Source organism: Fukomys damarensis, unplaced genomic scaffold (assembly GCF_012274545.1).
Source record: "Fukomys damarensis isolate Sample0158 unplaced genomic scaffold, DMR_v1.0_HiC HiC_scaffold_17, whole genome shotgun sequence".
NCBI classification, from domain to species: domain Eukaryota; kingdom Metazoa; phylum Chordata; class Mammalia; order Rodentia; family Bathyergidae; genus Fukomys; species Fukomys damarensis.
Window position 1 is genome coordinate 41109293 of NW_022900929.1, and position 11751 is coordinate 41121043.

Genomic DNA, 11751 nt, shown 5'->3' on the forward strand with positions numbered 1-11751 from the left:
TTTTTTTTTTTTTTTTTTTTTTTTTTTTTTTTTTTACAATTAGGGTCAAAAAAGTAAACTAAAATTTCCAAAGTTACACAGCCACAAAACAGTACACTTAGGATTTAGACTTTTCTTAAAAGACCTGTTCTGAGGCTGGTATTTTCCTCCTAAGTTCAGACACACTTAAATCCTGGGCTCTCACCCAGATACTTTATAAAGCATCCCTTTGCCTCTCTGTTAGGAGCTGAAGAATTCCTGAACAGAGAAGAATGTTCTGTTTGCTTGGCTTCCCCAGGACTGGGTCAACGTACTGTTTTGTAGAAATAATTGTGAAGGTGAAGAAAGGTGACCATGCTTCGGGGCCCACACAAGATCACATCTCACATTGAGACTATGCTCTGATCACTGAGCTTTGCTCTTTCAGCCTCTGGCATTGACTTTTTTAGCACAAAACACCACATGTATTATGCTGTCATTGGAGCCATCCTCAGCGATAATTGCAACATGCCAGCAATGAAAACACCCAGCCCTGACTCCCATGGCCTACTTCTGAAAGGAACTGCGTGACTTTACAATTATCACTCAAACTGGCAGGGAGAAGGGGAGGGAGGGAGAGCAGCAGGAGGAGAGCTCTTTTCAATCTGGATGCACAGATCAGCTGCTGTGGACCCCTTGCTGAGTTGGCCAAGCTGGGGTTCCTGTGACATCATGGCCCACTCTCGTACTGTCAGCAAAATTCCCTGAAGACGACTGCTGCCATTGCCTACGAACGAGGATTTCTGCTCACTCCACTGGGGACTGTGCGCCAGCCCCTCTTCCCGTGAGGCTGCTCATTTCCTCTGACTCCTGGAGCTGTTCCCTCACTCTCCAGCCTGAGTTCTGAGCAGGTGAAGATAGTGGAGAGTAAGACAGCCCTTAATTAGCTATCTCAGCGCCTCCCTACCCAGGTGGCCCAGGTGGGATCCAGGCGACAGGGATATAGATACCAGATAGGTTTCTTTTGCCCTTAAGCCAGCAGCAAGGTGCACCAGAAGATTTGAGATCCAGCAACCTCCTCTGTTTTTCCAGGGTGCCATCATATATGATCACTTCCTACATGTGCCAGGATGTGAAAGAAGTTGGGAGGTTCTGACAAAGATTCAAATATTATTACAATTGTCACCAAATAATGTACCATTCCATGATAACAGTGCAAAAGTACCTCAAGAACACTTACATATTTATTTCCTGAAAAATAACAAAAACATGCCAGATGTCTAGATTTTACTTCTTACTCATTATGTGATCTGTAAGACTGTGATTATTAAATGTCCAGCTTTTCAGATGTCCAGAATTTCATGGATTCTTAAGGGTCTCTGAATCATTGAAGGCTAAAGCATGTCCCATTATTGTTGGGTATTTGATTTTAGTCAAATGAATATATTGATTCATCATGTAATTGATTCAAGGATTGGGACACTCATATTAGCACACAGAGTATATAGAACATTGTCTGATTTTTTTTTCAGTGAAGATTTCTTCTCATTTTTCAAGCAAATTTCCTCTCCATAATTCATTTATGATTGGCATTGGAATATTTTAGTTTTATCACTTTAGACTCAGCCCTTTTGAAATACTCTGATAGTAATGAAGGTATTCTACTAAGTCCTCAGTAAGAAAACAGTAATTGTGCTTTACTTATGAAGTTTTAACATTATTACCCAGATTTTCTAACTTTGCTGCTTCATTAACAAGGTTAATGGAGATAAATCTATGCCTTTCTACTCAATAAAGATGCTCCTTGACTTATGGTAGAAGCCCCAATAAATTCATTGTAATTAGAAAATATTCTAAGTCAAAAATGCATTCAATAAACTGAACCTATGGATTATTGTAGCTTAGCAACACATCCCATGGCAGAGTATCAGTTGTTTATCATGGTAGTCACATGGCTAAGAGAGTATTTTATGATATGTATATCACTTGCCTTGGGAAAGATAAAAATTCAAAATTCAAAGTGCAATTTATACTGAATGTGTCACTTTCCCACCTCTGTAAAACCAAAAACATCAAGTTGAATCACCTTAAGTTAAGGATCATCTGTAGCCACTATTTTTTCCTTAAACAAACATTACAAAGTTGAATATGTTATATTTCCAAACTATGTTACCTGGGGAGAAAGATATAAAGAAATCAAGAATTATGTATGCTTCTAGCCAGGTGTGGTGGCACACGCCTGTAATCCCAGCACTCGGGAGGCTGAGGCAGGAGGATCGCTGTGAGTTCGAGACCAGCCTGGGCTACATAGTGAGTTCCAGGTCAGTCTCAACTACATAGTGAGACCCTGTCTCAAAAAAACAAAACAACAACAAGAACAAAAAAAGAATTATATATGCTTCTAATCCTTATATTCTATCAATCAGAGCTCAATTTATATTGGTCATTGTTTCTAAACCACAGTCAAATGTTTCTTTCCCACTGTACACACTGTATGCATTCCTAAAGAATTTCTGTCTTCAAACATTGGCTCCTTCTCTGCATGGTTCTTCCTCACTCATTCTGACTCTGCCACAGGCTGTGTCCCTTTCTTCCCTGAAAGCCCTGTGAGGAGTGATGGTCTGCCTACTTGGTGAGGCTTCCTTTTCCCAGTGGGCCCATGCAGGCACCCAGAAAGTGCTGAAGGTGAGAAGGGTGAAGGTCTGGATTCCAGCAAAGGCTAAGAAGTGAATACATTATAGCTGCATCTTATTAGCAGCCTTTGGAACATCTAGCAACCTGCATCCTTGTGCATCTGAGAGATGTGGGTTGCAGAGAAACAGAACTGTGAAGGGGAAAGAGATGCCTCCTGCTCTGTTTCTGTGTTGTGCAAGTAGGCCACAGGGAGAGGTTATTTTTCTACTCAAATTGGAAACGTTCAATTTTCTTTACGTTGCCTGTACCATAAGGGGAAGTTGCACTTTCATGGGAGATGACTACTGATTTATGACCCTCAAGAAACCATGTTCTTCATTATGTTCTCCGGGTCAGGATCATTACAATTGCCTTCTCTTTTTTCCACACCAAGGTGGAACTCCTCTGCCTTGTTTTTAAGGCATTCAATAACCTGGCCAGTCTCCTTGCCCGCCTACATTTCTCAGGATTTTCTAGAGAGCTCCCTTTTTTCTCCTACACAAATCGACTCATGAGCCAGCACTGTTCCTGCCACTGTCCTCCTTTAATACGAAATGGAAAGCCACCCCTTCTTATCTCCTCCCTACAAAGCCCAATTAATTCATCTAGGCCTGCTTCAATTTTCTCTTGGAATTATAAATTCACAAAATCTAAAGGGATCTTTAATGTTATTAAATTCAGCATCTAGCTCATAGGAGGCACTTTATAATTTTTTATAAATGAATTAATGACCTATGCTTCTCTGAAAAACCCTAGCAGGGATTGTCTTTTTTATCTTTCCCATTCAAAACGTGTTCATGAGTCAAAACTAGAGGCTATCTCTACTAAACAGAATTTCCTGAATGCCTTTCTCTGAGAATCTTCACTCTCAGTTTTCATAGATATGGGAAAAGCAATTTGATGGCTAGTTTGATTATTACAATCCACTGTAGTTACAAGCATGCATGACAATGGTTTCAAGCATTTAGAAGGCATCATGGAATGTGCCCTGGTTCCCTGAGACCCACAGAAGTAATTCAAGAATTTTAGACTCATGAGCTCTCCATTAAAGGCATACACTCCTGCTAATTCATGTTTGAAACTGGCAGAAAAAGAAGATAGATAAGTGATGTCCACTGAGAATGTGACTAATGGAAGCCATTCTAAATCTCTAGTTCATTTACTTACAAGGTTTTTGTCCTTGTCTTGCTTGTGCAAGGCCCTGGGATTGATCCTTAGTGCTCCAAAATAAACAGACAAATAAACAAACAAATGCAAATATCATTTCATGGGAGAATTTGCATGAGAAAAAAAGTAAATGATTACTTCAATAAAGCATAAGCACTGTGCCTGCCTCATGATAATTTTTCATTAAATGTAAGATTTTTAAAAAACTTTATTTTATAAAAGGGAAATAATGAGCAGTAAAAAAATTGGAGTTTCTCACCTCCTGAAATACGTACAGATGCTTCTCAATTTGTGATGGATTACATCTCAATAAAACTCGATGTGGGTTAAAAATATTTTAAGTCAAAAGTGCATTTAACATACCTACCCTACCGAACATCATAGTTTAGCTTAGACTACCTTAAAACAAGTTCAGAACATTTATATTTGCCTACAGTTAGGAAACATCATCTAATACAAGCTTGTTTTTTTTTAAAGCTTGTTTTATGATATATTGTTGAGTATCTCATAAAAAATGATTCATTCCTCTACTGAACAGGTAAAGCAGAATGGGTGTATGAGAACTCACCGTTAACATGAGGTAAAAGTCTCCAATGGATGCATAAAATCTTCAAAGCCATCATAAAGTTGACAAATAATTATACAATGAAAATTTATCTCTTCCTGTTGGTGGGGCAGGGAGTAAGGTTCATAGAGATGGGTATATTCTCAGGTAGAGATGGTGATGATTAATGAATAATATTATAAATAATGAGACACGGGTGATTCATATGAAAGGGGTCCATGTAGCTGCAAACTGAGGAAGTTTGGTTTTGTACAAATAGTATAGAAAGTGGTGAGACCAAGGTTAGTAAACAGTGAAAATGGATCCTTTGGAGGCTGGGGCCATAGAGGCCAGCAGAGCATTAATGGTGGTTGAAAAAGAAGGAACTGGAACAAGCCTTGAGTATGGAAATATGGCCACAAAACAAAACAAAAAACACTTGTTTTATATACTAGAGACCAAAGGCCTTGAAGTGGAGTTCTCCCAGTGACCGTGGGATTAGCCACGGTGGACAGAAGTACATAGAGCAGATGGTGTGAGGGAATGTAAGTTGGAGGCTGAGAAGGAAGCACGTGCCTGGAATTCTGGGCAACCACATAGGTTTAGGGATCCAAGGTTTGACTTTGCTCTTCTGTTGAGGTTCACTGTTCAGAAAATGGCATCTTTGGGAAGAATTGGCCAGGAGGCGAAGACCAGTAGGAGTGAGTCTGCTGCCCTGCTTTATAGGATATGCTTCTCCCAGAGACATCTGGGCAACTCCAGGAATTCTAAGCAAGGCATATATGCCTAACACCTTGCTTGGTTACTCACATTCTGAAGTTACGGACGCCTATTAGCTCATCTTTGCCCTTGAGAAAACTCTGCACTGTAAGTTTTCCCTAGGAAAACTCTTTCTCTGGAAAGCCAGGAGATCAAAGGGAATCATTGTTGGCTCCTTGAGAGAGGTCACTTTGCTTGGTGAGAAACTATAAGTAAAAATAGATGCCCCAGTGTAGCCTCCTGGGCAAATGACTTATTCATGAGTTCTAAATTATTGAGGTCATTGAAGAGAGTGCTATTTTTAACCTTTGAGGGAGGAAAGAACGAGATGAACTGGGCTTTAAGGGAAGCTGTGTCTTCACTGGGCCAAAGGCAGATGATGTGAACACTAATTGGAAATGTAGACCGGGGTGAAATGTGTGATCTTCAGAAGTCTGTCCACAAATGGGTTTGCTTTATTTGCTGCCAACCAGCCATGAAGCAAGATCTTGCTTCGGTTTGATAGTACCCTTGAAGATTCACGTTGAAATTGCCATTGTAACATTAAGAAGTGGAACCTTTAAGAGCTAAGTATGTCCTGAAGATTCTGCCCTCATGAATAGGTTAATATCCTTATCTTGGAAGTGGGTATATTCTAAGCCCATCCCCCTTCTGGCTTTCTTGCCATATGATGCCTTCTGCCATGTTATGATGTAGCATGAAGGCCCTCACCAGATGCAGCCCTTTATCTTTTGGGCTTCCAAGGCTCCAGAACTGTCAGAAATTAGTTTCTTTTCTTTAAATTACCTAGTCTGTGGTGTTATAACAACCAAAAATGGTCTAAGATCCTTTAGAGAGCGAGGTTGGCAGTTTCCTTAGGTAGAGTGATATCACTGAGTGCTAGGAAGAGGCTTCTGTTATAAAATGCTCTTGCTACTTTTTGTCATTATTCAGAGCTTGAAGGCTTTGTTGTTCTCTTGAAATGCAAATGTTCCCTGGGAGACTTTCACACATTGATGGTTTATCAACGTCACCTTAGTTATTCATGAGCACCTTAGCAAGAAGATTTTAAGTTAGGATTCACTAGAGGAACAGATTTATTATTTTATACATCATATATAACGTATTATATAACGTATTTACTAAGTAGGCTTACGGTGGTCAGCTGTGGAATCAGGGTTGGAAGAATTCAAAAAGGCTGTCTCTGTGCTGGAGAGCTGGAGGACTCAGTCAAAGGTCGAAGGCCTGAGCTCATTGGAAAGTTGAATGCAAGTCTATGTTGAAAAGCCCAGGTGTGTATGTGCATTGGAAAGCTGAATAGTGTGCAAAAGAAGCCTGAAAGAACTGGAGATCAACATCCACAGGCAGGGGCGAGGACCAAAGCTCTGCAAAAGCAAAGTGGAAGACTTCTTTCTTCTTTCCCTTCTTATGCTATCTAGGCTTCAAGCTTATTGGTTGGCACTGCCCACAGTGAGAATGGGTCTTCCTTCCTGTTTGCAGCTTAGATGACGATCATGCATAGACACACCCAGAACTGTGCTCCATTAATTTGCTAGGTCTTCTTAATCCATTCAAGTTGACATATCATAATTAACAATCAGAAAAATGTACCTTTAGTTGACTGAGTGTAAAAAACCAGATGCAAAATAATTCTTGGAGTTGGGTGAGGGAGGAGGGTTATGGTAGATGAAGGGCTCGGGGTGTACAAACACAGGTGTATGGTTGGCTTTCTGATTGCTGAACAAATTGTGACAGCTAAAAATGAAAATAAAAGAAATTTATTTGGCCTACAGTTTTAGAGAATTCAGTTCATGACCAGCTGTTTCCAAGGCAGGAGCATCAGGGCAGAAAATGTGGTAGAGCAGAGCTGCTCTGTTCATGGTGGTTGGGAAGCAGAGCTGAACAGTGCTGGACAGGAAGGACCCAAGAACCACACCTTCATGACCCATTCAGACACAGAAGTGTCCTCTACTCATCCCCTAGAGGCAGCTCTCAAATTAACCAAGTTCACAATTAAGTTTAATTGGCACAGCAAGAATAATGCTCCCAAGAATGCAGGAAGTTGACAAACTAACGTTTAAAACCACAGTGTTTCCCCCGCAATGTGCTTAAAGAATTCTAAATTATTCCCTTTTCTATACATGCTCATCACCTCCTAACAACTTTTCATCCAGATTTGGTCAGTGTTTGTAGGTAGCCTATCACTGTTTAGCCTTATCTGGGGATTTGATGGCTTTCATTTAATAGTCTTCTAATGCTTCCTCACTGGTGCTCTATACCCATTTAACATTCTCTGTGACTTCCCAGTGTCTGAATGTCATTTCTGAGACTGAGAAATACTCTAACTTGTGATGCTGAGCTTACCTCCTGCCAGAGAACTCTCTTCCCAACTGTGTCAGGAATCCAAACATACTCCCACCCTAGACATGAGCTCTCACTCCAGGTATAAGCCTCCACCCATGTCAGATAAGGAATCAAAGGCTGGTGGCCCAAGAACATAGGAATGGCACAGAATCTCTGCTGGAGAGAATGGAGGCAGCTACCTCCAGCTTCCAGCGGCGATATCCTGGGAAAACCTCACAGCAATGGCAGATTGTGGCATCTGTCTCGGATCTTCATGGAAACAACACTATGACCTGCCCATGTGTTCCTGCTACATGGAGGTCTATGCAGTAGCAAATACACCCTTAACCAAGTACAACTCTGCTTCAATCGGCAAGGGTTACTTTCCTTGAAGTTCAATTTCAAATTCTGGTTTTTATATTTAGTACATTGCTAAGTACAGAGCTGAGATTCAAACCCCAAGGTGTCTGTGCCTCTAACCATTCTGTTGCCCTGCCCCCAGACAGACCTAGCCTCCTTGTCTTCTCTCGCAAAACTCCCATCACCACACACACACACACACACACACACACACACACACACACACACGCCTCCTGTCTGCCTCCATGCTTGAGCATTCCTCATCTTGTAATGATGAGGGCCGGTATTTTCCTTCTGGACCCTCTAAAATTTCACTACAATCGTGAGAAGCAGTTTCCTTTGAAAAACCTTCGTGTTCGCCTTAACTAAATAGCTACGAATGCTAATACTTTTGAGCATAAGGAAGAAGCATTGCTGTCAGTTGGGGAACTGCAAGATCAGAAGAAATATTGTTAACAATCTGAGGTACTTATGATACTTCGCAATGTGCAAAAACTTTCAAGTAAATTGAATTATCTCTGTGCAGGAAACTGGGAAGAAATTTATGATACATATCTATGCTGGTGTAACCGGCTCTATAAAATGTAACTTTAAATGTTAGATTTTTTTTTTAGATATGAACGACTTCTCCAAACTTCTTCCTGGTGAACACAGAACCAACATCTCTTTTCTCCTCAGTCCAAAAGAAGTGACAGAATATGCAGATGTTGGCCCCAGGAGCCTGAGGCCTGTTTCCTTTTCACAAGAAAGGGGAGAATGGACTGAGCTGGAAGAGATACAGCAAATGTGAAGATCTGCTTTAATTCTCTGTGTTCCCCTTCCCTTCTGTCTTTTATTACAAAAGACAACTTGGAGAAATGGTAATTCTCGGCAAATGGGCTCCTCTGTCTTTTTGCCAAAATAAACAGCCTCCTTTGACTTGGTCAGCAACTGGCAAATGAACCTGGGAGTATGAACCTCAGTGGCTGGCAATACTGGTTCTGATATCTGTATGCTTCCTGCCTCTCAGTGTGCCTTCTTATCTTTGTACTTCCACAGATATTCTCTCTATTCTCTGTTCATGGTCTGGAGCAGAGCACTGATTAGCCTCCAAAAGCTTGTACCTTTTCCTGGGAAGGGAGCCACCAAGAACTGTGGTCCCAACAATCTATTAGGGGTCTCATCACTTATTCCTTCTGGCTGTGTCACAGCTTACTAACAATTCCATTCCTCTTGTTGGCTACTGCTAAGTGCCCATCATCTCTGCTGAATGAGATCAAAGAACCTAATTGCATTCCATTTAGGTCACATAATACTTGAAAGATTTTCTGTAAGGTTCTACCATATGACAGAACTTTCCATAAATGAAAAGTTGAGGATTAGACAAGAGAAAACTAGTCACACAGATGAGCAGTAAGGATTCAGGTGAAAAATGAGAGATTTTTCAGGTGCTGAGAGGAGGAAGGCGTAAATGCTGCTATAAGGGACTGCAGGTTTCCTTCTTGGCTCTTTTTTCAAAAGGTACACAAAGTTGCCAGTTAGAACCAAGGGAGAAGCCTGCCACAAAGCAGAAATGTATACCCACTGTGCCACCAATAGGCATGGAGAGTACCATATCGGAGAAGCTAAGAGTATCAGGAGGGGAGGAGAGAAAAGGAGGGAGTGAAACTGGGCACATGGTCATCCCTTGTTATGTTCAGGAGGTTGGTTCCAGTGCCCACTCTACTCATGGGTACCAAAAGCCCAGATGCTAAATTTTTATATTTGATGATTTAGGGAATGAGAATATATATATATATATACACAGTACAGATGCAATTTTAAAATATATATGTTTGATTGGCAGTTAAATCCGCAGATGCTCCAATGGATTCAGAGGGCCAATTGGATCTGCTATGCTACACTCTTCAAACTTCTCAAGGTCTATAAAAAAAAAAAAGTGTGCTTAAACTAACAACTCTGTCCCAAATGGGTGTCCAATTGCAAACGAACAAAAATTATAGATTCAGGTATCCTTCAAAGTGAGGAAATATATTCTTTGACCCTAAGAATGCTTTCAGCCAATAAAACAGGACTCTAGTGACATTTTTAGGAGTTTCCCCTTTTACCTCCTCTGTGGTCAGGGAATTCAGCCTGGTGATGGTAAAGGAGTGGGTGAGCCTGACTCTCACTGGTCTCCCCAGCCCTAGTCTGGCCCACATTTTGCCACACTGGTTTACCCTTTTCAGGCTTGAGATATTGAGTAGTTTTTAGCGTGCATTGCTAATGTACCCCTGGATCTCAGAAGATGATCACATAGGACTGGAAATTATGCCTGATGCCGCAAACAAACTGCAAACCTCATCATTCCCAAGCCAGGTAGTAGATACCATGTACGACTCTGCCACAGTAATGGAGATGATTGGACCCTCATTCCTTGCTGTTCTAGCTCTACCTAACCAATCATGGAGACTCTGAAGGATCAAACTGGTTACAAGTAGCTTAAATGTATTTGTTATGGTTTGGATCTAAGAAAGGCTCATGTGTTCAGAGGGAGGGATTTTTGAAGGTAGTTGGAGCCTCTAACTTAAATGGTGGGTTAATCCATTGATGAGTTTATCATTTGATGGCATGAATGGGAAACAATGGAAACTCAGCAGGTGAGCCCTAGCTGGAGGAAGTGGATCATGGGGACAAGACCTTGGTAACTATTTGATTTCTGGCCTCTGGCTCACTCACTTTCTCTTTTTCTCCCCCTCTCTCCATCTTCCTCTCCCTTTCCCTCTACGTCCTCTCTCTTCTTGCTGTCTGCCATGAGATAAGTACCTTTCTTTTTCATACTCATCCATCTTAATAGCCTACCTCAGTCTAGGCCCAGAAACAATGGATTGAACTGAACATGGACTAAGACCTCTGAAACTATGAACCAAAGTAAATCTTTTATTTATTGCACATACTTTTTCACAGTGACAAAAACCAGTGGCCCTCTAAAATGGCACTCAGAGAATATATAAGACCCAATAAGGTAAATTCATGTTTGGTATCCAATTTAAAACAACCCATCATACAAAAGAGGAAAAATGTATAACCTAAAATAGGGGAAAAGGGACTCAACCAATCAAAACTGACTCCAGAGTTAGCAGAAAAAAGACATTAAAACATTTAGGAGTGTATTTCACATTTCAAAAGTTGGAGGAAAAATTGAGCATGTTAAGTAGAGATGTGAAAGGTATTTTTAAATGACCCAATTTGAACCTCTGGAGCTGAAATCTATAATATATGAGCCAAAAATGTAGTGAGCTGACTCAGTGGCAGACTAGACATCACAGGAGGAAAGACTGGTAAATTTGAAGTCAGATAAATAAAATACCATTCCAAATGGAAAAAAAGAAAAAGAAAAATAGACGAAATAGATAGAGCACATGTGTACTGTGAACAACTTCAACTAGCCTGTCAAATGCTTTATGTTATTTCAAATATGTTATGTTTATATCTAGATATCCCCTCAAAGTCTCATGCATTCATAGATGGGGCTTTTAGGAGTGACTGGTGTGGACTGGTTCTGGGTGTCTATGATGGATTTACTGAAGAGGAAAGCCACTCTGGGTGTGGGTGCCACCAACCAATAAGATTGTAGCCTGGACGAAATAAAAGCAAAAGAAAAAGGAAGGCTTGCTTCTTCCTGCCTGCAAAACCATAAACCATGAACTGTTTCTCCTCTGCCGTACCCCTCTGCCAGGCTCCCCGGGGTTGGAACCAGCCATTTGTGGACAGAAACCTCTATAAACTGTGAGGTAAATCTTCTCTCCTTTAACTTGTGGGTTTCTAGTATTTTGTTCCAGCAACAAGAAAGCAACCAGAAACTAAGACACACACATAATTGGAGTTTGAAAAGGAGAGGAAGAAGGAAGAAAACACTTGACAAAATAATAGCAAAAAGTACCCAAATTTGACAAAAACTATAAACTCAGCCAGCTTTTTTTTTTTTTTTTTTTTTTATTATTCAGAAA